Source organism: Ambystoma mexicanum, chromosome 10 (genome assembly GCF_040938575.1).
Source record: "Ambystoma mexicanum isolate Mex_15411 chromosome 10, UKY_AmexF1_1, whole genome shotgun sequence".
NCBI lineage: Eukaryota > Metazoa > Chordata > Amphibia > Caudata > Ambystomatidae > Ambystoma > Ambystoma mexicanum.
This window is the reverse complement of record NC_090932.1, coordinates 1,031,738,943-1,031,765,643: the sequence shown is the minus strand read 5'-3', so window position 1 is coordinate 1,031,765,643 and position 26,701 is coordinate 1,031,738,943. Positions and strand designations below refer to the sequence as shown.

General features: G+C 49.4%; 1 pseudogene; it reads right to left on the bottom strand.

Moving 5' to 3' along the window:
* Window positions 1-26,701, bottom strand: part of LOC138491965 (cytochrome P450 2J4-like) — a 207,522-nt pseudogene that overhangs the window by 132,667 nt on the left and 48,154 nt on the right.

The following is a 26,701-nucleotide window of genomic DNA, read 5'->3' as shown; positions in this document are numbered from 1 at the left end:
GGGAGGTGAAGAGGGAAAATCAAGATCAAACTCCTGCCCCCTCACCCGAGGCGCATATACAGAAGAACAGCAGGAAGAACAAGGAGCGCACTTATCATTTGAACTAGGCCCCAGCGCACCCATGGGTGACAAACATGCTGAAAGACACCCACTCCACCAACATTGCACCTTCCATGCTACATTAGAATCAATGCAGCAATACCATAATCTACAAAACACAAGAACCCCTGTTTATCGGCTGCAGATGCCTATAGTAATTATCATGAACTAATTGCACATTGTAAAGCCATGTTTCAGGAAAATCACAGCCAAATACATTTTGCCTCACTGAACACCAGCCGTGCTGACTTCATCAATATTCCTCGCAAACCCACGAGCAGCCAAGGTCGCGCATTCAGATAAGATTGCTTTCTGCAGACAAACTTTTTTTAACTCTCCACGAATGCGACTAAGCCACGGCAAAGCACCAAAGCCCAGTGTGTTTTTTTTCTTTTCTTTCTGGGAACAAAAGACATTTTCGCAAAGACTCGCACACCATTTGAAACATAATTGTAACAAGAATGGCTCAGCCCTAGCCAATGAACACAGAGTCCAGGGACGAAAAGCTTGTTTCAGCTAAAAAGTGATGGGAACAAGTTCATAATGCAACAAGTTAGATTTGGGTAATGGTGGATGGCACAGCTAAACCAACCCACTGACGCAAAACTCTAATGTCCAATTATCAGGCTCTCTATAAGGGCTACATAGGTAACCTATTACTTAGCAGCCAATAGCAGGAGGAGATAGGTTTCTGGGAGCTGATCCAATTCTGTGAGGTCAGCCTGCAGTGTGATTACAAAGCTGGCTTGCAGGCCAGCCCCGGGAGAGACGGCGCCTGGACTTTCGGTGTGCACGAAGCTCTGCGTGTTTGTTTTTTTTCTTTTTTGCTGCCCAGGAATAAACGCAGTTTGGAACATGTGGCTGCCTACTTGGGTCTCTGTTGCATTCCTGTGGGCCAAATGGGAGGTATTTGGGTCTCCCATAGCTGCTGGCCCCTCACAGCCCTGGTGGGGGTCCAGCTTCTCCCCAACAAGTTGGTGCCCTCTGTGAGGATCATTGCTCATTGTAAGACATGGGGGAATGGGCACTGCCTGCCTGCCCTGCATTGAACTGCACTCCCTGCCGCCGACTCAAGGAAGCTGTGGGACCCTCGCCTGCACCTGAAGACCACCGGAAAACATGTAACCGGCTAAAGGCATCGGGGGCCACTTGGAAATACCCCGCTTGAGGGCAGGTGAGAGCCCTGCAGGAGAAGGGGTCCGGTGAAGCGCCTTGAGAGGGTGTCCAGTAGCAGAACAAGTGCCATGCAGCATAGGAAATGTAAGTGCAAGTTCAAGCAACCAGCAACATGGGCTTTGAGGGGAGGGTGTGATTGTGTGGGGTAACAATGGGCAAATGTTTCAAGTATTATGATGTATTGTTGATCAGTATGTTGCAGACATTTTAAGTTGTTTTGTTTGGGTAGAAACTGGGGGGAGGTATTGTAAATTGGGTGGTGGGAGATTGTACATTGTCGCAAAAAATTCAGTGTATTGGTGGTGATCGGCACGTGAATTGTAGTTGGGACTGGAGCGATGGCAATGGTCCCTTCTTGTGTTTATGAGCATATTCGGTGGGGTAGTGACTCCCCACGTATAGGACGGAGTGCCGCGCTGGTTGGTCTGGATGGCGATTTCATGTACGGGGGAATGGATTTCCTATGAATTGACGTTGTAGGTCAATGAGTAGATGAGGTTCCCTGCTAATTGAGCGTTTTTAGTTCAGTGAGTGGATGATGTTTCCCCGCAGGAGGTAGCTAGATTGTTCCCGAGTTCGGAAGATAATTGTCTGGTTAAGCTCCCCTGATGAGGGGCGTGTCACACGCGAGGCGACGCAGCGTGCGCAGTCCAATTATAAGAGTCTTATTGTGGTTTACCTTGTTCCAGTTGAAACGGGAAGACAGCTGTGGGGATTGTGGGGTTTTTATTTTGGGATATTTGTGGGGTTGGAAGCAATGGGTTATTGTTTTGTGTGTGCACATTTGCCTGTTCATTTGTATTGTGTTTAGTTTGGTGACGTCACCTTTAGATTGATACATAGGATACTGATTATTGATGGTGAGGAAATGGTGGTGTGGTTTTGGAAAAGAAGAAGAGGTGACCCAGAGGCGGTGTGTGGAAGACACATGCGCAAGATTTTGGGGGTGTGCCGGAGAAGGCAATGGTTTGGTGAAGATGGGCTGCTCGTGGAGTGCACTGGCTAAGGTGCGGAGCCAAGAAGGCTCACAGAAATTGAAAATATGTTCAATTGTCTTCTAACTTTTGCTCCCTGAACAGCGGACTATCGAAATGTTCAAACTGAGGTGAGGTAAAAGTTATCACACAATAGAGAAATGACTCCCCTTCACCTGTTGTGTAGCAAACAGCTTCCATGCCAAAATAAGTTAGTAAAACATAGTGTGCAAAGATTCAAAAGTACTGATGGTAAATAAATAAGACCATGGCTGCCCATAGGCAGCTTCTCCAGAAGCGCGCAGCAATAGCTAATAACACACATGCATAGCACTTACACAGGAAAGAAGCTGGGAAACAGCACCTGGCTACAGTTCAACGGTGTGCACGAAGGGAAGGGAAGTGGTGAGGCGTCAGCAGACGCTGAACAAGCACGAGCAGAGGGAAGAGGCGACTCCCCCTTCTGCACCTCCGGGAGTGTAATATTTGATGACACAGATGGTAAGCAAGGAATGAATCGCATGAGAGAACAGAAAACGGCAGAAGGACATTTAAACACCACACACACACAATCACAATACACTAAAGAGAACAAACAGGAAGGTGCAGAACAACCCACTAACAGCACAGGAGCGAGAAAGGTAGGGCTGCAGTGCATGGAAGCAGATTAGAAGGCACAGGTAAAGAGGAATTAAATTTAAAGGGAAGGTAACGGGGGAGGTGCAAGGAGTAACAATAGCAACAGAGGGGGAGAAGGAGCACAAAAGCTTGACTGGGCAGTGCAAATGGAGGGAGAAGAGAGACGGGAGAGGGACCGCGAAAACAAAGTGCAGTGCAAGGAGAGAGACAGGAAGAGAGCGGGGGAACTGGAAAGGGAAGAAAGGGAATGGAGGAGGAAGGATGAGAGGGAGCTTATGGGAAAAGATTGTGGAGAAGGGATAGATGGCAAGGGAATGGGTACAAAAGCAGGAGGATGAATGAGCAATAAAAGTGGTAAGTGAGTGGGTTGCACTGGAATGGGAAAGGAAGAGATGGGAAGAGGAGAGAAGGGCTGAACGAGACAGCACAGCCAAACACGATAGAGGCTCAGCAAGGGGTGGTGCAGCATGCATGGGGTTATGGAAGGGAGGCAGGAAGTATAGCGCGCTAGAAATTGACTGTGTGCATTGTAGATTGTGGCAAGAGAAGACGGTTAAAAAAAAAAAGAAAAAAACGGCACATGCAGAGAAAGGCAGATGAGGACAAGTCGGCACTAAATAAATTATTAAAGTATGCAATGGGAGGGGCAGTTAAAAACAGCATCAACACACATGCACAAGCATCACAATAGCAGTATCAACAACCACCACAATATGCACCGCCAATGTGGGGAGGATACATGGGGCAAGACGGGATCATTTCAGTAAACACCACAAGCACCAACGCAGGCACTGTCACCACTACATGTATGAACACAGACACAACAAATGACAGCACCACTACCCCAGGACTCACAAGCATCACAGCCCAGGGGCACTGCACAGCAGTAAGCACCCATACAGAACACTGACACAATAGCAACGGCACTGGTTACATGACTGGGAGGGGTCTTCCTGATGGGGAACAAACCTTTCAAAGGACATAGATTGACATTATACCCTTAATAGGACAGACCAAGACAAACTTGATTTGTCTCACTCTGCCACACGCGCTCATACTCCACCTCCCTGACAGAGCGGGCGAGAGACACAGACAGACAGACAGACAGACACACACACAACAATTGCATAGGGGTGGTGATAGGTATCAAAATATTTTCTTTTCTGTGTGACAGTTGGGCGACTAGGCCATGCATTAGGGAAGAGAGAATTGTGACATCATGAGCGATGTGGATATGACCACCTTATTAACAGAGAAAGCCATACCTTGTTAAACACCAGGCATACACATGTTGAAAGTAAGGAAGATTAAGAATAGTGGGGGTGCATAGAGATAGCGCATAACAAAAGAGTAAATTTAGCTACATTCTGAGCACACATCTTTCAGCGAGGAGACTGGGCTCATGCATACACAAATAACACAGCAATTAAATGAGACACACAAGGTGGAGGAAGGTGCACTTGAGGGGGAGGCGTACATTTCATTGACGGTTCACCACGGGAGGGGAGAAATAGGGGTAAAGGGTGAAGGATCCATGTTCCCAACAGACCCAATTTGGCGACAAAATAACAGTGCAAGTGGTAATGCCACTAGCGCTTTTGAAAACAGCACTGGCACAAATGCATTATCCAACACATATAGGGAAAGAGGTCATTGCTGCACGAACTGGAGAATAATGGTTGTATTACAATTTGAGAGCAGATAATGGGGGGAGAAATATATTGTTTAAATGTAACAGTAATTAAAGTAGTGGAGCAATAAAATACTAGACTAAATGAGTAATTAACAGTGTAGGTACGGTTTAACAAGTGGACATGGGGTGGGATAGAGAGCATGGGAGTAAATTGTGACGGTTGGGTTTGAAAGAAAAGAGGAAGTAAATAAATAAATACAAAGAGGGGGGAGGGACAGGTAGCGAATAATTGGTAGCGAATTTCATTAGTACCAGCTTAACGTGCATGCAGTTCACTGCGAGACACGCCCTGAGAAGTTGAGAGGAGCCATAGAAAAAAAGATTTAAAAACCCTGCGATTATCTTAACTAAGTAACATGGTCCACTTAATTTAGAAACACAGCCACCCTATATGACAAATTTACCACCCTGATGTTTCCCTGTTTAGCTTGTCAGTGCCTGATGCCCCACGGGACAAAGGCACGCACTATAAATAGCTTACAACAAAAGTACAGTAAATATAAAGATCCAAAGGCCCATTTGTACACTAGCACCTAAATTGCGTATATATGATCCAAGTGTGTAATGAGTATCTTCACATAAATTAAGTGCCTACCCATTTTCCGGGTACATTTCGAATAGTGCAACAAGTTACGGTCAGACCGTCATTGAACGCCACCAGGTGGTGACAGGATGGTGCATAAATGTACCATTGGCTCCTCCCACTAGGACACTGAATAGTGCAAGAGTAGTGCAGAGAGGTTAGGTCAAGAAATTGAAGAATATGTAAATGCTCAGGTCTCAAGCGCTTCTATTTCATTTCTCGCCAGATATAAAGGACCCAGGGCAGGCCTGAAGACAACTGACAACTAACACCCAATGGCTACGGACTACAGTGGGTCAATTTCCCCTCCTGACAGACTTTGTTAGATGTGTGAGGCGTTAAGCCCTACAAAGCGGTGGCCACCCTGGCAACGAGGGAGCAACGATCAACAGGGCCAACGCAAAAGATTTTGATGAACTGCAAAACAGCACGAACACTCCCGAGTTAGGGAAACATGGCCATCCTATGGTCCAACGCACACTAGCAACTAGAATAGGGACCGACACACCCATGTCCAAAGTTTAATTGAGTTTCATATTACATTTTGTGCACCTAAAGCTGTAACACTGTTTTGTTCCTTCTCTTTTCCCCGCACATGCAGGTTGTTGCGTATGTATGCTGTTAGAATTGTGTTGGACATTTCCTTAATGTTATCTTCCATGAATAACCCTGAGGCCTACTCATTAAACCATCGTGAAGCATTCCCCACTCAATTGCCCACCCTATCAGGAACCTCAGACCAGTTAGAGCACGTTTCCTTGAAGTATATTTCCTTGCTTCCATTGAATAAACAGCCCAAGATTTTCCCTACCCATATTAAGAAATTTTCAAAACGCGAAATGTCCAGGGGGAGGTTTCATTTTTGCCCTTAGTGATTGTTTAGTTTGCGGAGCTTGAGGTTACTAACAAGTACTAAGGTATTAACGCCCTTCTTGCGATTTTCAGACGGGCAACTTTATCATCTCATCAGCTGCAAGGACCCAGCAGCGTAAGTGGTTATGGGCAAGCAAATACAGACTTTTATTATTATGATGGCAGTATTAATGATGAACGAAATAATGTGGGGTGGTCATTTGAAAATTATATGTAATAGTGAGCATTACCGCTGTATCCTCTGCTAACATTCCCTAACCTAAGCAGGAAGACTTACGGCATCAGTGGGTGAGGAAAAGCTGCTGCTAAAGTAAGGAGAGGTAAGGGCAGACACAAAGGGAGTAAAACATACACAACACACATAGCAGAAGTGACCAACAACATGCACACATGTACAAAATTGGTAGGGACACCACTGGAGAGAGCTGTCCTGACTGCTCTTTAACATATGGCGTGAGAGAATTGATTACAACAGAAATTACTGCAGCAGAGCACGAAGCCCATGTATCCCAAGGTGTGAAGAAGATTGTAAGGGAAGACAGCAACATTGAGATTGATGAAAAAGAAAAGGGGGGTAATCCCCTATGGAAGAAGATTACATAAAGCAGCTTATTGAAGAACAACTGTATGTGGAAAGTGACCAGAGAGAAGAATCAAAGAGAAAATGCACCAGTGAGCAAGCTGCAAGAGAAAAAAAAAGGAAGAAATAAATAAATTATAAAAGAAGAAAGAAAAAACCAAAAAGAGAAAAGAAGAAAAAAGAGACAAAAATATGATAAGTGCCTAAAAGAGAGACACAAAAGAGCGAAGATGGCGACTTGGGTGGAGAATGAAGAAGGATGTATACTGTGAAGGTACCAGCCTTATGTTACCAGCACACCAGTGAAAAGAAGTGGACAATCATGTTGGATGCAAGAAGGTTGAGAGAAGTAGGGAGATGAGAGCAAGAACATCACTGCTTATGGACTACTACTGAGCACATGCATCTAAAGCTCAAGAGAAACTACCAACGAATTGGGGAGGAGACTTCGTTGGTGCGCATCAGCATGCCCTTGTTGGTGATGCCCAAGGAAGATGTGAAGAATGACACATTCCCCAAGATGAAAAACAACGGAAGAGGAGAAACAGACAGAGGAGTGTAAAGAGGGGGGAATTACTTCTCGAGCGAGACAGAAGCAACATTGGATAAAGTACCAGCACACAAAAGAATGCTGAGCAAAAAATGCATCTGAACAGAGAAAGCCAAGAACTGGCTAGCGTTTACATAGTAATGGATGCCATCATGACTGGCTGGTCAATTGAAGGCGATAACGGAAGCACAAGTACCAGGCGCAGCATAATTGTGCAAGATCAAGATACATTGCAAGATGCGAGAGAACAGCAGAAGAAGAAATAGGAATGCAAATAAGAGACATGGTGAAAGGAAGAGCCGGACTAAGGGAGAAGATAGCGGTGTGCGTCATGGTTTCGGCAGTAATAAAGGTGGACACTCCCTGTGATCCGAGGAAGTATGAAGGGAAGGGAGTGTGGTGGAACGCAGAAGGACAACACTCCTACATGTACTGTTCATCAACAACAATGAACAATTATGGACACTTCAAAGAATTGACAAAGATATGGAGAACGGAAGGAGGTGACTGTTGATTGGTGGTGTGGTCAACAAGTCGACCAGAGGGGGGACTGAAGAGGGTAAATCGAGATCAAACTCCTGCCCCCTCACCCGAGGCGCATATACAGAAGAACAGCAGGAAGAACAAGGAGCGCACTTATCATTTGAACCAGGCCCCAGCGCACCCATGGGTGACAAACATGCTGAAAGACACCCACTCCACCAACATTGCACCTTCCATGCTACATTAGAATCAATGCAGCAATACCATAATCTACAAAACACAAGAACCCCTGTTTAAAGGCTGCAGATGCCTATAGTAATTAACATGAACTAATTGCACAGTGTAAAGCCATGTTTCAGGAAAATCACAGCCAAGTGCATTTTGCCTCACTGAACACCAGCCGTGCTGACTTCATCAATACTCCTTGCACACCCATGAGCAGCCAAGGTTGCGCAGTCAGATAAGATTGCTTTCTGCAGACAAACATTTTTTAATTCTCCACGAATGTGACTAAGTCACGGCAAAGCACCAAAGCCCAGTGTGTTTTTTTTCTTTTCTTTCTGGGAACAAAAGACATTTTTTTCGCAAAGACTCGCACACCATTTGAAACATAATTGTAACAAGAATGGCTCAGCCCTAGCCAATGAACACAGAGCCCAGGGACGAAAAGCTTGTTTCAGCTAAAAAGTGATGGGAACAAGTTCATAATGCAACAAGTTAGAATTAGGTAATGGTGGGTGGCACAGCTAACAACCCACTGACGCAAAACTCTAATGTGCAATTATCAGGCTCTCTATAAGGGCTACATAGGTAACCTATTACTTAGCAGCCAATAGCAGGAGGAGATAAGTTTCTGGGAGCTGATCCAATTCTGTGAGGTCAGCCTGCAGTGTGATTACAAAGCTGGCTTGCAAGCCAGCCCCGGGGGAGACGGCGCCTGGACTTTCGATGTGCACGAAGCTCTGCGTGTTTGTTTTTTTCTTTTTTGCTGCCCAGGAATAAACGCACTTTGGAACATGTGGCTGCCTGCTTGGGTCTCTGTTGCATTCCTGTGGGCCAAATGGGAGGTGTTGGGGTCTCCCATAGCTGCTGGCCCCCCACAGCCCTGGTGGGGGTCCAGCTTCTCCCCAATAGAGGCTTAATTGCAGGTGGATGGGAAGGGGAGAGGAGAGTTAGGACAGGATCTCCTGGGTTTTGGTTGTGAAGTGGGAGGCCAAAGCCGTGCAGAGGGCCTGGGAAGGAAGAGGAGAAGTAGGGTCTGCAGTAGGATTGGCAAGTTCCTTAAAGATTTTGAAAAGTTCAGCTGTGTTGTTGGTGTCCCCGGAGATGTGGGATTGAATATGGGCCTGCTTCTTGGACCGGATGGAGAATCTGTAATGCCTTTGGAGCAGGCGACAGGCTAGTTTGTCAGAGGATGTGCGAGAGGCCAACCACTTCCGTTCAGCAACTCTGCACTCAGCAAGGCTAGGTCGGAAATATACCAACTGTTGCACTTCGAGGTAGGGTTCATGTGGATCCTCATGGCAGGGACAAGGATATCGAGGGTGTTGGAGAAAGAGAGGTGAAGGTCAGAGTGACAATCGATAGCAGGGGTGGGGGGGAAATAAAGGAGGCAGCAAAGGCAGCTACTGACACTTGCTTCATGGGTAAGATGATTGAGAAGGAGGTTGGCAGTGTGGACAGAGGCTGAGCTGGAGAGCCCAGGAGCGCAAGGTGGGAGGAGTGGAGAGAGTGATCAGACCAAGAGAGAGGTGAACTCGGAGGGTTAGAGAGAGAGGGGTCAGCTGGAATGAGCACATCAAGAGTATGCCCGGCTGAGGGAGTTGGACCAGAGGGAAGAATGATTAGGGAAAAAGAATCACAGAGGTTGCGGAAGGGTAAGGCCGCATCCGGAGAGTCGAGATGAATGTTGAAGTCTCTGAGGAAGAGGGGCTTAGAGGTAGAAGTCAGGAGAGAAGGGTTGAGGTCAGCCCACTCCGTTAGGAAGAGGAAGACAGGCACAGGGGTCCTGTAGATAGTAGCGAGAGTAATCGACGGAGTAGGAGAGATGAAGAGCTTGCAGACAAGACATTCAAAGGAGTAGGAGGATTGAATGGTTATGATAGAGGCAGGGATCCATTCAGGGAAGACAAGGGCATCACTGCCCCCAGGCCTGTTAGGTCTGGACTTGGAGAGGATCTTGTAGCCCTCAGGAAGAAAAGTGTTGAAGAGGGATGGGGAAGCTTACCCCTTCCTCCCCCCTCCTATGAAGTACATGACACGGAAGAAGACTTCAACATCCACCTGGATGCCTCCTGTCCTCCTTCTGGACTCTTTCGCGACCTCTGCGACTCTCTCTCACTCACTATTCTCCACTCTGGCCTGATTCACTCTGCAGGGCACACTCTGGATGTTCTGATCTCCTCAGACCTTCCCTTCTCTGTCCCTCTCACCACTTCTCTCTCCTGGAGTGATCACTTTCTCCTCTCCTCCCACCACACCCTTCCCCTCCCTACCCCTCAGGCCAAGCCACTTCCATCACTGCCACCCACCTTCTCGGTCATCCGACCCATGAAGCGCATATCAGTTGAGGCTTTTGTTGCCACTTTCTCACCCCCTCTTCCCCCTTTGGCTGACTCTCGCCCTGACACAGCCCTCTCCACGCTCCACTCTGCTATATCTGATACTCTTGATATCCTTGCCCGTCATGAGGATCCGCCTGAAGCCCAAAGCCAAGTGCAACTCCTGGTACGACTCAGACCTCGTCACCCGAAAACGCAAGTGGAGGGTGGCCGAGAGGAAATGGCGTGCTTCCTGTACATCCTCTGACAAACTGGCCTGCCGCCTGCGCCAAAGGCAATACCGGCTCTCTGTATATCTCATATATCTACTGTCACCAAAACATGCAATCTACAACTTTATCTCCTATGCAAGATAAGACACATCCTACCCCCTGAAGACTTCCGCAACGCAGTCTAAGCACTGGTTCTGTCCAAGCTGGGCTATGGTAATGCTCTCCTCAATGGACTACCCAACAGCACACTTCCCCCAGCAAGCCATACAAAACGCAGCAGCCAGACTCATCATCCACCCACTCAGCATTCACACATCAACATCACCCCAGCTCTCGCTCTGCTCCACTTGCTCCCCGTACCCTAAAGAATTGCCTTTAGAGGACTATGCCTTGTTTTCAAAGTCACCAACTACAAAACTCCATCTTACCTTCACAACATACTCAAACCCATCACCCATACAAAAACCAGACAAGCAGGCCAGAATCTTATACACATCCTATTCTGCAAACCAACACACACACACAGACACCCCCCCACCTTCCTTAAGTATTTAACCAGTGGGCACCCAGAGAATAAACACCTTACCTCCTCACATACGCACTGCACCATCCATCACCACTTTCAGAAAGAGCCCTAAAACATAACCCCGGCCCTCCATCTCTCATGCTAGCACGTGTCTATCCTAATCTTTGTATCCAATCCAATTCAGAAAACATTTTGCAACTTTTGTTTCACCTCCCACCCTTTAAACCTTGGAACCATATGAGGCACTCTGCAAATAAAATAAGATAATAAATACAATAACATAACATAACATAACAAGACAACCTAAGTTGGAATAGCGTTCCTTCATTTATTTCAAGTACTCTCCCCTTTGCTTTATTTCTGGAGCCCCTCCTCCTGGCTTTCAAGAAGGATCTCTAAGCATGTGCATGCCCAGTTTGACTTCTTCCATTGCGCCTGCTCTTCCTTTTCCAGTAATCTTGTACGCACATTCTGACCGCACTAGTGGTATGCAGCAGCAACAAGAATCACAAAGATTGGTACATATATGTCTACTCAATCGCCATCTGTACAGTATTCTATGTGTCGATTATATTAGCTGAATAATCTGAAGAGGATGGATGCGCCCTTTTACGATATGTGCATTAATATTACTTTTGAATTTGATTGAGATGAATCCTTGCCAGTCGAAATCAATTTACCTTTTTCCATTGCAAAAAACTACCAGGTTATGCGCCTCATCCTTGATCCGCGTTTCAAGAGTTTTCTTTCCAAGTCCCAAACGCTGCATGGTCATCACTCCAAAGCGTCTGTGCTGCTTCCAGGAGTTTCCGGATACAAAGATAAGCCCTGAGGGAAATAAGTAGGTTACTGTTTCTTTTAAATCTTGTTTTTACTACAACAATGAAAGAGAATTGTGTATAGAATTATTGAACATCCGATTATTGCGAAGCCTTTTGAGACTAGGGCATGTTCCAACTAATAAGAATGCCTTTTTGCTCCACAAACACAATGTCAAGCAAAACTACAATATGCCTCCACTGCCATGATCAGCCAACAACAATACACCAACAATGAACAAGCAAGGTAGATCAATTTCAATGACTATACCACAAAGTGTTGCTGCAATTATATTCTGCCGCAGAAGGCAGAGTTAGCAGCAGATCAACAGGGTAATTCATAGAATTCAGCGCACAAGTGGCGCACGCGGCTGGCGCAGTGTGCGCGCGTGCGACTTTGTGCCAGCCACGTGCACTAAAATCCATTTCCGCGCACAGCATATTCATGGATTTTAGCATCCAAAACCAGCCGTGGCGCAGAGTGGCGCAGCGACCCTGCAGCAGCACCAGTTACACTCCAACCCCTCCCTGTGCGCCATGCACAGCGCACAAATCCCGTACATGGTGCACAGGCCCCGAACAACGAAAACGCCAGTAAAACCCCCTGCGCACCCCTCCGAATAAATTTACACCCCGGCGCGGGGAGTTTCCCACGCGATTGGCCCTGTGCGAGCGGGGTACGTGTGTCACTGGGGTGCGCGGGAACTATCACACGCGATTGGCCCTGTGCGAGCGGGGTACGTGTATTAGCAGGGGTGCGCGGGAGGTTTCACACGCGATTGGCCCTGTGTGAGCGGGGTACGTGTATTACTGGGGTGCGCGGGAGGTTTCACACGCGATTGGCCCTGTGCGAGCGGGGTACGTGTATTACTGGGGTGCGCGGGAACTATCACACGTGATTGGCCCTGTACGAGCAGGTTACGTGTGTTACTGGGGTGCGTGGGAACTATCACACGCGATTGGCCCTGTGCGAGCGGGGTTCATGTATTACTGGGGTGCGCGGGAGGTTTCACATGCGTTTGGCCCTGTGCGAGCGGGTATGTGTATTACTGGGGTGCGCGGGAGGTTTCACACGCGATTTTGCTGTCAGAGCGGGTTACGTGTATCCAGTGTGGTGCGCGGGAAGTCCTACACGTGAATTGGCAGTGTGGGTCCTCCCAGGTGTCCCCTCTACCCCCTCCACGGCCCCTGCAGGCAGCCCACACCACAGGGGACTACCCTGCACTCCTGGACATGTCCCGCAGGCAGCCTGTCCACCATGGCCATGCCCCCCCAGCCAGGCCACGTGTGACGTTGCACTAGTGATCACCAACTCATGTCCCCCAGCACCCCCACCCCCCAACAGTGAGGGGCACCTGCCAGCAGGCCCCCACTCATGTCCCCCAGCACCCCCACCCCCATCAGTGAGGGGCACACTCATGTCCCCCAGCACCCCCACCCCCCAGTAGTGAGGGGCACCTGCCAGCAGGCCCCCACTCAAGTCCCCCAGCACCCCTACCCTCCCCCATCAGTGAGGGGCACCTGCCAGCAGGCCCCCACTCATGTCCCCCAGCACCCCCACATCAGTGAGGGGCACCTGCCAGCAGGCTCCCACTCATGTCCCCCAGCACCCCCACCCCCCAGCAGTGAGGGGCACCTGCCAGCAGGCCCCCACTCATGTCCCCCAGCACCCCCACCCCCGAGCAGTGAGGGGCACCTGCCAGCAGGCCCCCATTCCTGTCCCACTCATGTCCCCCAGCACCCCCACCCCCCCATCAGTGAGGGGCACCTGCCAGCAGGCCCCCACTCATCCCCCCACAACATGTCAACATGACCCACAATCATGGCCACCAAAATCCCACGGCACGCCACCCCTGCCCAAATAACCAACCAAGCATAACATACACCCCACATTCAAATGCCCATTACATGAAACAACCCAAATGGCATGTATGTACATCAACACATGTCCGTCACACACACACAATGGGTGCCAGTGAATGTGAAAACCCACATCGTGACATGCATGAAACCAATGAGAGAATACCACGCATTGAAGTACGGAAACAAATGTATTGGACAAAAAAATTGGTGAAAGAAAATCAAATACCAAACAATGGACATAAGGAAAATAATGCAGAATGTCACATAATGATAAAAAAAGGAAATCGTAATCAAAAATATATCAAATCAAAAATGTCTCCAAAGTCTCCTTCCAACAAAGCAAATCCAAACAGAAATGAAAAAGTAAAATCCATTGCTCCATGGAAAAATCAAAAACGAAAATGACGACAAATCCACACTCCACTATTTACAAGGATGAAATCCTGGGTCCATGAGCCCAACTGTCCAAATGAAACCTACAAAAATACAGTAACTAATGAAGAACTATATACAAAAATGTGGGGGTATTGTCCATGCGCCCCAAAAAAAAATGAAAACCAAAATGAAACCTAACACTAACTAACTATTTACAATGGCAGCGGGCTAGTCCGACGGCTCACATTTGGATGTCCCGGGTCAGGGCATCATCGAACTCCCGCTCAATGTCCTGGAGGCGGTCCTCTTCCATGGCCCCGATGGTTCGCAGGGACGATGACATGTTGGCCTCCAACTCCCTGCGAATTGCCTCAAGGCACTCGGCCCGCTTCAGTGCCCTCCACATGGAGTTCTCCGCCCTGACCATTGTGAGCCGTGCCTCTTCCGCCCGCTGCCGCTCCGTATGTATGGCGTGGCCCAACCGCTCCCACACAGAAGACACTTCCAATCCTGGGTCCTCCTGCCCTCTGGCCGATGCCTGCCCCTCCGATGTTGAAGGCCACGAGCCATCATTGCTCCCACCATGTTGCTGCTGTGCCTGGGCCTGCGCCCTGGCTCTTGCTGCCTGCACATCCTCCTCCGGCTGGGATGCAGTTGTCGTGGTGGCCACCCCTGCTGGATGTCCGACTCCCGACTGTGGCAGGTATGTGTCCTCCACCAGCCTGGCCGCTGGGTCAGAGGCAGCTCCACAGGGTACCCAGGTGATACATGGGTGGGAAGATGGCATGGAGGACGACTGGCGCGTAGGGGGTTCAGGTGAGGAGGGGATCGATAGAAGGTCCAGCACACGGAGGAATCCAGCACTGGTGACCCGTCCCAGTAGGTCAACGCGGTCAAAGAGGCATCCGAGATGACATGCAGTGTCTTCACGAAAACACTGCAGGTCAACTCGCATGCCCCGTTGACGCAACGCTATCCCAGCCAGGACAGGCTCAACACCGTCCCGGATAGCCACGTCCGCAGGGAGAGGAAGGCCAGTTGTTGTGCGCCCCTCCCCCCCTGAAAACGGGTCTGGACTTAGGCAGCCCTGCTGGTGCCGGATGATGCAGTCACAGGATCAGGGACAGGATTACACACAGGCACCTGCGTGGCGGCCTGTGCTGCCTCCTGTCCCTGCCCCTGCACTCCACCACTGGCACCAGTGGAATCCCCACCTCCAGACCCCGTGTGTGTCCCTTCCACGCCCTCCTTCTCCAAACCCCCCCACCAACCTGGATGACCCCATCCCATCTTCCTCCGTCGGACCCTGTGGGGTCTCAGCTGCTCCTTCTGCTGCTGAGGAGTCCATCTCCAACCTCCGCCTTTTGGACCTACCCTCGGCAGCTGCGGCCTGGGACGCGGCACCAGACTCCTCACTCCCCGAAGAGATGACAATCTGGGAGGGGAGCCGGGCCTTGCGTCTCCGGCTGGTGGTGCGATCCCTGCTGCTTTTCTCCACAGCACCCTCTCCGCCCTCTTCATCAGTTGACGCTGCAGACAGGGAGAGATAGAACACAGGCATCAGGGCACTGTACAATGGACTGATACACACATGACAGTTGTACATGAGTAGCAGTGTCAAACTTCAGACATGGCATCACACTCTCTGACACACATGTCATTTCTACTCACCCACATGAGCTATTCCACAGCAATATTGCACCAGGCAGCAAAATCCATACACATAAAACAGCATCAGCATCCGAAGGTGAGCCTGACGTCACATGAAACACGGGGAGTACACAACACATGCACACACACCAACACACTTAAATGCATGTGTGCATGTCCACCAACTGTCAGTGATGAGATCGCCATCCATGTCATATCTGGCATTCAGCCTTCTACATTTCAGTGCCACAAGCATCCATTTTGCATCACAGTTGCACACTTGTCAAATAGACACACATGCACATGTACACAGTGCAGATACATGCAGCTGGAACAAACATCCATGTGTGACACCACAACCATGCCAACGTACATACACAGTAATTCAAACATGTGTGCTCCCACATCTGCATTTGGCCTGCATACTTACCCACACATACACCATCCATGTGTCTCACACATGACAGGACTTGCATGTGTCAGCCTCACGCCCCTGTACATACACATCCATACATGGTCCTACAAAAACACATGTGCAACCTGCACACTACTGGCACACCACGACACGCACAGCGTCCAATCAGTATGCATGTACACTTACCGCTCGACTCCAGACGGGTCTGCCTCTCAAGGACCTGGACGTGGAGCGCTGGGCATATGCGTTCCAGGACCCTCATTTGGTGGTCGGACAGGTGGCCCCGGCATCCCTTGGCATCCACTGCCTTCAAGAGGTGCTGGGCCTTGTCGAGGGTCCTGGACCTGAAGTCCTCCCAGCGCTTCTTGACATGTTTGAAGTCGTGGACTGCCACTCCCTCCTCGTTGATGGCAGTCACAATGTCCTTCATAGTCGGCGCGAGAACTTCCAAAGAGGGCATCATACTGCCCCAGGACTTGCTCCACCAGGACACCAACTTCCCTGGCAGTGAAGCTGGTGGCCCTCTGCCTCTCTGGCTGGGGGTTGCCAGTGGTGCCAGATGGTGTGCCCAACATGGGAACCCCAGAGGCAGGTGTGGGTGGGCAACTGGGTCCTGGGGCTGGGCTGTGGAGCGATGGTATCCCTGTCGGGAGTCTTCAGTTCCAGCAGGGGTGGTCACAACAACTGCACCCATGCAGATGGATGATGTGCAGGCAGCAAATAGCAGGGCACGTGGGCAGCAGGCAGGCAGGCAGCCAGCAGCAGATGGCAGGTGGGAGCGTGCTCGGGGCTCTGGGGGGCAGTAATTTGGCCTTCTGGGCAGGAGCGTGGTCTTCCGTGTGTTGTTGCGTGGCTAGCTTGATACAGAGTGATTTGGCACGTGAAAATCTTGCCCGTCTGCGTGTAATTCGAGGAAAGGCCCTTAGCGCGTAAGCCTGTCAGCACACGTACGCGGTTTCATTGGACCAAAGGCCCTTAGCACGTAAGCGTGTCTGACGTGACGTGGCCATAGTGGCTCATGGTGCGTGAAAAAACTGCACATCCGCGTGTGAATGCGTGTAATCTGAGGAAAGGGCCTACGCGTCTGTGACATGACGCGCACGGGCGTTTCATCAACACGGGTGCATGTTCATCGTACATGTCCAAAAACTGCACGTCCGAGTGTCAGCTCGTGTAATTGGAGGAAAGGGCATTAGTGCGTACACGCGTAAGTGACGCTGTACTTGTGGGCCACTTTAAAAGGTACGTGTAGGACCCCATTTCGTTGTACGTGCTTATTGTGGAGAGCGAGTGGGTGAATTCTGTACTTCTTGTCGGTTCACACGCGATTACTTCACAGCGTTACCTCGGACAGCGTTCATTTTTTTTGTTGGGCCTGTTTCCTCAAACAGCGTTCACTTCTTCTTTTGTCCTGTCTCCTCAGACAGCGTACAATTCTTCTTTTGGAGGGGGTGTTGCCAATGCGCACACGTGCGTTTTTTCACGTTCTTTTTCCAGGCAGACGGTGAGTCGCGCACGCATTTACCAACTGTGCTTGCCCCGTGTGTCGCATAACCCCTTCAGAGGTCATTGTAGGCTGCGTGTAACACGCGTACGCTTATTTTTGTGTTTCTGGGTGCCACAGCGTAGTGCGGGTTCATTTTTCCACGCACATGGTTTACGAGGGGTTGCGTGCAGGTTACTTTTTGTTTTCGGGGTGCGTGACCCGTCATCTTCCCCCAGGGGTCACAGACAGCCTTGCTAGAGCACTAGGGTAAGAATTCCATCTAGTACCCTACCCCTTTCACCCCCAATTGCCCAGGACAATTGTTTACTGCAACTCTCATACGCACAAAAACATCAGTGCCATGGTTGGGAGGCGACCAAGCGGTAAGGGAGGCAAAGGTGGCCAACCTCCAAAAGGTGGGCGTGGTGGGCGCGGTAGGGGACGTGGCCAGGATTTTCAGGGTGCCCCTGGACCCCCATGTGTGGAGGACAAATCAGGGACACCCATGCTCCCCCCCCCCATGGTTGAGGGAAATGTGGCTGACACCATCCCAGCTCAGTCCTTGTTGGAACAGCCCATTGTGGCACCTGACCCGGCACAGGATGACTCCCAGGCTGACTTCCAGGTCAGCAAGTCTAAGCCACGTGTGCCGGTGCAAGTTGGTGTCATCAGGCCACGTGGATCTGGGGCAGCGATGTCATCTGCTGCCCCAAGTAGGCAGGGTGGGGAGGCTGCAGGGGCAGCTGCAGCTCTATCCACCCCAGCTCTGAGTCTCCCAGCTGGGACATTGTCGGTCCTGGTCCATCAAACTGACGTTGCCCCTGCCAACATCACACTTCAGCCAATGCCTGCACCAAGACCTATGGTCATTGTGCCTTTGCACACTCCCAGTACCCAGTCCACCTGCGCTCCTGCTCCTACTGACCAGAGCAACGCAAGCCACTCAGGCTCCGCTCCACCTTTGAAAAAGAGGAAGAAGGGTGCTTTGGCACTACAGGCTGAAACCCCAGACACGGCTACACAGTCCGGCACGTCACGGAAGCCTAGCTTTAATGACGCCGAACTTGATGCACTTGTGACCTATGTGTCAGCACATAGCCGCGAAATGGTGGTGACTGCAGGGTGCAAGACCACACCTGGTCAACGTAGGGCACACTGGCAGACCATCGCGTACCGCATAAGTGTCCTTGGATTTGTGAGGCGCACAGCTGATTGCTACAAGCGGTGGAATGACCTGAAACAGAGCAAAGAACAAGCTGGCCTCAAATCATGCCGCTACTCTGGTGACTGGCGGGGGGTCTCCACCAAAGGACAGCGAACTCACTGAACATGAGTCTGTTGCTGGGACCTTCGTCACAGAGGAACAGATCCAAGGTGTGGGAGAGCTACCTGATTACGACGCATTGTCCGGTGAGTGCCCATGCATGTGTGTGTGTGTAATCCATGTGTATGTTGTTTGGGTGACGGGTTCTGATTGAGTGCCAGGTGAGGGTGTGTACTCCTGAGTGTTATGGGTCACCCATGTGCTTCCTCCAATACATTCACGTGCCTTTGATTTGGGTATGACAGTATCCCTTCTGCCCACAGTAGCCAATTAGCCCCACATTACTGCTGTTGTACTTGAACTATCATCTTGCAACAACATTGTTCTGATTTGTTCTGTGTTCGTTCCGGCTGATTGTTTAGATTATCCCATTTTTCATAGGCTTTTTTCATCCTTAATGCCACATATGTGACAATTGTTTACACCCCACATTGTGCCACTTTAGTTACCTGGTTATGTGAATGATTAGACCATTCAGGGCGAGGGAGTATTGTCCTGCTGAAATTTATTTTTAGGGCCTGTTTGCATGTGGAACATGATAGTTGTTTCCTGTCATGTTGAAGTGACCAACCATTGATGTGTACATCTGCCTACAATCACTGTCTTATTACACTGGATGTTTTGCAGTGTGTGGCACATGCATAACTATTCTGCATTCATCTTCTCATCATGTCCATGTGACATGGATGTGTGACAGTACTCATTCACTGAGATATCGCTGTAGTTGTCTAATTTACCATGGCTATGCTACATGACATCTGTGTGCTGGCATGTGTCATGTATGTGTATTGGACATGCCACTCACAGGCTGATGTGTGATGCCAGTGCTACACGACATGCTGCAAATGTGTTGCTTTTTATTTTTTTTATTTTTATTTTGCTTGAAATAAATCAACCTTTCAAATACAAATACAAAATACATATAAAAACTTGATGAAATTTACACAAGCAATAGAGGAATAAACATAAGAAAAACACAAAGTCGTTAATCTTAAACTTCATCTTTGAATGCGATTTAAAACAAGCAATAGCGGAATAGACACAGGAAAAACACAAAAAATTGTCAATCTTAGACTTCAGCTTTGGGTGAAGTTCTAGGATGGTGAATGATATCAGTTAGTCTCTAGATTTAAGCTTAAAAGAAAATTTACAGTAGCAATCTGTAATGGTAAGTAACCAGAGCCTAAGATTAGAGACCAGGTCAAGTCTTGGGAAGCGAGACGTAAATAATTACAGCGTCTCGCAAAATGAATTTCTCGCATGGGTCGAAGAACTTTACATTCCGTGATGAGGTGCACCAAGGTTTCACGAGTGTCCATCGAAATGCAATAGCGGCAAAAATTCATCGAATTACTCAGCAGTCTCCTTTTAACTTGTAACTCCCTGGTGACCCATAAATTAAATCGTAATCTTAAAATGTTATTTCGATATTTGGGTGATGAACAGCGAATTAAATAAGCTGGTAACGTGCGCATTTTTTTGTGTGGGAATCGAAATTCATCGGCATCTTGATATGCAAGACATATAGTTTGGGTAAGGATCCAGTCCGTGTGATATATTTTCTATTTGGCTTTGTCTGGATTTTGCAATAGTAAATCTAATGAGACATCCGCCAGGATAAGCACGCGATAGACACTTGTCAACCAGGATTTAATAAACAACTGTTTTGATGAAGAAATAGATGATGAAACATATTTTAGTAGAACTTGAGATGTTGACAACAAACATTTTATAAAGAAGGAGCATTGGCGCCAATTGAAAATTGCTTGCACAGAGACTAAACCGAGTTCGTACCTTATCCAGGCAACTGGGATGCAATTCGGCAGATGTAATATTCGGCGCCAATATTTTGCCTCCCATTTGTGTTGCTTTTCCATCTTGGTGTCCTCATTGTCTGCCTTTTTGACTCCCCTTCAAACTCATTGACAGTGAATGCATGCCAGGGTTATAGTCATGTGGGACATGTGTAAACCTTGTACAGGATCTCTGTCTTGTCAGGCCTATGTGTGTGCTATGGTGCTCATGCCTGTTTCCATTTCTTGTATTTCATGTTTTTGCAGGTGACGACGCACTTGATGCTGGTGAGGTTCGGGAGAGTGTGCAGACCCAGGAGGATTCTCAGCCACGACCAGGCACCAGTGGGGGACATGGTGTGGTGGTGGGTGAAAACACTTTGGTACTGCAGGCCATACTGTCGAAGGGTGTGTCTGGGTGCAGCTCCCCAGACCTCTATTCAGGTGCTGAGTCGGATGATGACACTTATGTGCTGTCACAGGTCAGTGCTTCTGGCAGGGATTCCGTTCTGTCCAACCCACCTGCACCAGGGGTAGAACCCTCTATGGGGAGGTCAGTGTTGGTAGGTCCGCCTTTGGCGGTTATGGATGCAGGGTCACACTCCACAGCATCTGATCCTGTTCCTGGGCCAGCAGATCAGAGGGGGAATGCAGTCCTGCAGCCTCAGGCAGTGCCAGCACAGCAAGGTGCAGATCGCCGTGCCCTGAACAGGTGTGGTGCCCGCCGATGCGGTGGCCGTGCACCACCAGGCAATACTGTATGGGAAAACTCCATGTATGGTACGGCAACCCAACAGGCAGCATCAGTAGAAATGATGGCTCAGGCAATGGAGAGGGTGGCCACTTCCATTATCCCCCCTGAAAGGCAGATGGAGCAACAACAGCAGGCAACATACTCCATTTGCCAATCACAAAGGGAAGACATGTTGGCGTCCAACAGGGACCGACGGGCAGCACTGGAGACTCTGCGCGAATCCATATCAATAGAGTCACAGGGCCACAGGGAAGCCCTGAGGGTGGAACTCGATAACCTCAGGCAGAGTCTGCTTGAACTTGAGGCTTCCCGAAATGTTAGGGCAGAACAGCAGCTGGAGCAGCTCACACGTTCGCTTTCAGCTGAGCTGCAGGCCACACGTGAGGAGATCCGGGCATCCCGTGAGGCCATGCGTGCAGAAGTGCAGGCAACCCGTGACGTGCTGCATGGGGATCTCCGCACTTTAATCCTCCAGAATCAAACCTTCCAGACCTGCATGCTTGCTGCCATGGAGGACCATACCAGGGCTTTGCGTGGGCTGCCTCCCATAGTGCCACCACCTCCTGATGCAGCAGCAGAGGGTGAAGAGAGCGACAGCAGTTCTCCCACAATGGTATAGGCCATGAGCCCATGGAGGTACTTTTTTTTTCTCGCAACATCCACGCAGGTGGGTGTTGGTATGCACCCTGTCCTCGAACCTCCTGGGTGGACTCTCCCCACCCCCTGGCCCCCACATGGCCATTTTCGTTTTTTTTTTTTTTTTTTACAATGTGTTGCCTTGTGTGGCTCCGGTGGGCATCCACTGTATTCCGGCTGGGCACATGCAGGCTTGTCCTGAGTTTGGGTTAGATGCTTGGGTTCGTGACACACGCACCCCTCCTGCTTCCCGTTTCCATGGGCTTGCAAAGGGTGTGACCAAGTGACAGTGCTTTACACAGTGACATTGGGCTCCCATGAGCTGTGTGGGCAGCCTGTAGTCAATACTGTGTGTACATCCTTAGGGGGTATTGTTGTATTGTACACTGCATGGTGTATTGATATGTGCTTGTGCATCCATGTCTTCCTCCAAATTTGCAGGTTCCTTCCTCATGTCTTCACAAGGCCGTCTCCTTTGCAGATGGAGTTCATGTTGTATTCAGTACACTGACACATTTGCGTGGCAGCAACACTCTACAGTTGGAAGGGGTCGATGTGCTGGCTTATTCAGATTGTAAGACTGCCAATACTTTCACTTAGTACTGTCATGTTTTTGCAATGTTTCATGGTGTGTTGCTGTATTGTGTTGGTGGTAAGTATTTGTTCATGTGTGCTGTTTGTTATTGATTACTGGGAGCATATTGTCTGTGGGCAGTTTCCATTTGGGACAGTGCACTTTGTGACACTTGTGTCAGGTCTTGTGCATTGCTTTGTTTGATTTCACATTGCATTGCATGACATGCCATGGTGTGTTGGGTGGCGGAGCTGGGGAGGGGCTGGGTGACATGGCGCTATTTTCATGTTGTATTTTGCAAGGGGGTAGTCATTCATGCAGCATAAATATGTTTTTTTGTGACACAGCATTGGTTGTCTTTCGGCAGGTAGGGATGCACACAATGTAACAATTCCAGGTGACCAATCTCAGGCTGGTATGGTTGTGACAGTTGACTGTCCCTTATGTCATCATCATTGATTGTCAGCTGGTATGTGCCAGGGCTGTGTGCACTCCACAGGGGTGTGATTTTAGGTGAAGTAATTAGCCACCAGCTGTGTACGGGCTGCCTCATTACGTGCCCTTTACCCTCCCATGCGCAGCGGCCATGCTTGTGGTTGGGGATGTGGGGGCACCACCATGTCCACCGGCAGGCCCCAGCGTGTTGCACCGGTGTGCAGGACACATGCTGCCACTATGATCCTGCACACTACTGGGGGCGCGTATATCAGCTGCCCACCAGAGCGGTCAAGGGAACGAAAGCGTGACTTGAGCACTCCGAATGTGCGCTCCACTATGCCCCGGGTTGCAATACGGGCTGTGTTGTATCTTACCTCGGGTGGTGTGGTTCTGAATTGGCGTCATCATGTGGGTGCTCAGTGGGTAGGCACTGTCCCCTAGGGAGGTGATGATGGGTATCATTAGTGGGGTTGTGACATTACTCAGTATCCGACATGCATGCATGTGCAGGGGCATTTATACTCACCAAGCAGCCATGTATCGCCATGCCGCCCAGCTTCTAGGTCCCGGTTTAGGGTTGACATTCTGTAAATGAAACTGTCATGGGTGGACCCTGGATAGTTGGCATATACTGAGGTGGTGATTCCCTTGGCATCAGATACTACCTGCACGTTGATGGAATGCCAGTGCTTGTGGTTTCTGTAGATGTGCTCAGTTGCCCTGGGAGGATGTAGAGCCACATGGGTGCAGTCAATGGCACCTAGCACTTTGGGGAAGTGTGCCACCCCGGAAAAATCCTGGACGACAGCCTGCCTTTCTGCAGGTGTTCTGGGCAGGTATATGTGCCTGCGGACTGATGGGCGTGCAGTCATGATGGCCAACACCTGGTGCAGGCAACATGACTGCGTGGCCTGTGAGACCCCCCCCCACTATGGCACTTGTCCGCTGAAATGAACCAGTGGCCAAGAAGTGCAGTACATTGAGCACCTTTTCCAAGGGGCTCAGTGCTTGGGAGCACAGGGTGGGTGATGTGAGGTCATCCTCCCACTCACTCACCAGGTTGAGTATTATGTGAGGTGGAAACCTGTACCTCCCATACACCTGGTAATCGGGCATCCCAAAAAGGCTGGTTCTGGGTGTAAAAATTCTGGCCCTGACTATCCTCCTCCTCCTCCTGCGGTATCCCACGACCACTGCTGCGAGGAACGGTATATTATTCTTGGCGTCTGAGCTCGTTTGTTGTTTGCGCGCACTTTTATGCTGAGCGGGTCCACGTACGCCTGCTTCCTGCTGGCGTACGTGTTTCTGGATTAGCATGTTTTTTTTGGCGCACGCGTTAGCCCCGTTCGATTGCATGAATATGTGTTGTAGGCGTGCGTGTGAGCGTTCCACGCATTTGCCTCCTGTACATCCCCCGTGACGCCCACATTTTCACGCGTTGTTCCCCATTCCACACGTTACGCCCCGTGTTACGCCTACTTTTGTTGTGTGCGCTTCGTTATGTGCACTTTCGCTGTGCGCATAGCGCACGCTGTTTGAAGACACGTGCGCCAGCGTGCGCCACGCAGGATTTTAGCACACATCCATGGATTTACACGCGCACGGACTTCCATGAATCGCTGTGCGTGGGTTTCACTGCGATTTTCGCACTTGCGCTGCGATTCGCATGCTTGCGCGGGAATTTTCAGCGCACATTAATTCCATGAATCGGCCAACATGACTGCAGTACAGCAATGGGCAAGAACAGTTCAATTTACTACCCATCATTTAGTGTCACTACTTGTGGCCCTTTCAAATGCCTTCATTGGCACTTCATCACGTTTATATGTTTTGCTGTTGGAAATGGGCTCTGACCGCGATACAGGGCAATGGCTAGTGTGGGACAGTTACTGAATGCAAATTTGGACCAATTCAATGACTTAATACATTAAAAGGCCAACCAGATTCTATTCCAACAGTTGACCATGCATGATAGACAGTTTAGGAGAATGTTGGGCGAGCGTTGTGTGTGAGTGTTCCATGAATGTCACCAGTTGGGGTCCTGAGCTGGAGGTGAGAGGATGGCCGGTGGGTCTGTCGTGGTCTGCCACTGAATCTGTCCCTTATCTGTCTACCTATTCCTGTCATGTACATACCTGCAAGTAACTGGAGTTGTACATATGTAAATGTATAATAAAGTATACTGGTTCAACTTACATGGCTCCACAGCTAGTATGTGTACTAATCAAGAGAGCCCTACACTCGATCTTAACAGCTGTTTTTCTGTTGGTTCCCTGGCTTGCTTGTTTCATTCTGACCCTGGAAACTATCCCTGAATGCTCTATCCTTCCTCCAGATTAGGCACATTGGAGGTACCCTTCTATAGTGTCTTGTAAGTATCAACATAGACTCTGTGCCTCTCCCGGTTCCCACCGCTACATAGCCACGCTGTGGCCATGACACTAACTGGGGGGTGCTTTTCCTCTTCTCCAGACACTAAAAAGGAGCCATAGTAGCAACTCCTCAAGCAGCCCTAATGTTTCTGAGCAGGTACCATCTTCGATTGCTTTCATATCAAAATCTGCTATTTACTCTTTGCTATTTTTGCAGTGTGATGGGTGCCTCTCCAAAATCTTGATTCCCTTACATCCTGATCACACCTGACCTCTCAGCTTGGGAAAGCCTGCCTACCCTGCTACCAAACCTTGAACACCCACTCACAGCTAATTAACTAGAAAAATAGCATAATGCATAAGCAGAACCCCTCTCCTTCAGAGAAGACTACAAAGCCACACGCCTGTTGTAGAGTTGAATATTTTCCACCTGATCCTAAACTTAGATTCACAATGAATACGATGACTGAGTTGAATCTATCACAATCAAACAAGACTAACAAATGAAACACCTATCATGGAGAACCTCCCAAACATCTACACATGTCACTGGCAAATACATTTTAGCCACTACATACCCCTTGCAAATATCACTGTGAAGTGTGACCCACACAACGGCCATTGGCTTGGCCTACTAAACTGCAGCTCAACACTTTGGGCCTCATTCCGAGATTGGAGGTAGCCATGGCGCTATTTGCGACATGGCTGCCTCCAATAGTGGCTCCGGCACCGATCTGGTTGAATGGGGACATACCGGGTCATTCTGACCCTAGAGGACCCGGTAAGTCCCCATTCACCAAACCATTCCCATTTGAGCCCCCATAGGGCTCAATGGGAATGGGGAAGGTGCTAATAACGGGCCCGTGAATAGCAGGCCCGTTATTAGTGCCCTGGTCCCTTAGCAGGACCCGTAAAGGACGTGTGGTCAGACCTCCAGCTCCACCTCCTCGCAATCAAAGGAGCCCTTCACACTCAGTGGGGGCTACAGGTGTCCTTGGCACCTCTTTCTTGGCTTAGTAGTTGTTTTCCACCTCAGTCCTTTTGGTCAGGATGCTGAGGTCTTTATGTGGATCCATCCAAATTGCAGGATTTAGGAGCCAAGGCTTGCTTTAAACGGTCACCAAAACACAGCGCCTACAAGAGACACTTCGTTCTCAGTATGGCCTTATATTTTTCTGTCACCATTGAAATCAATCTCAAGACACCATTTGTTCAGGAGCAGACCCAACGTTTAATGTGCAAAAATAAATGTTA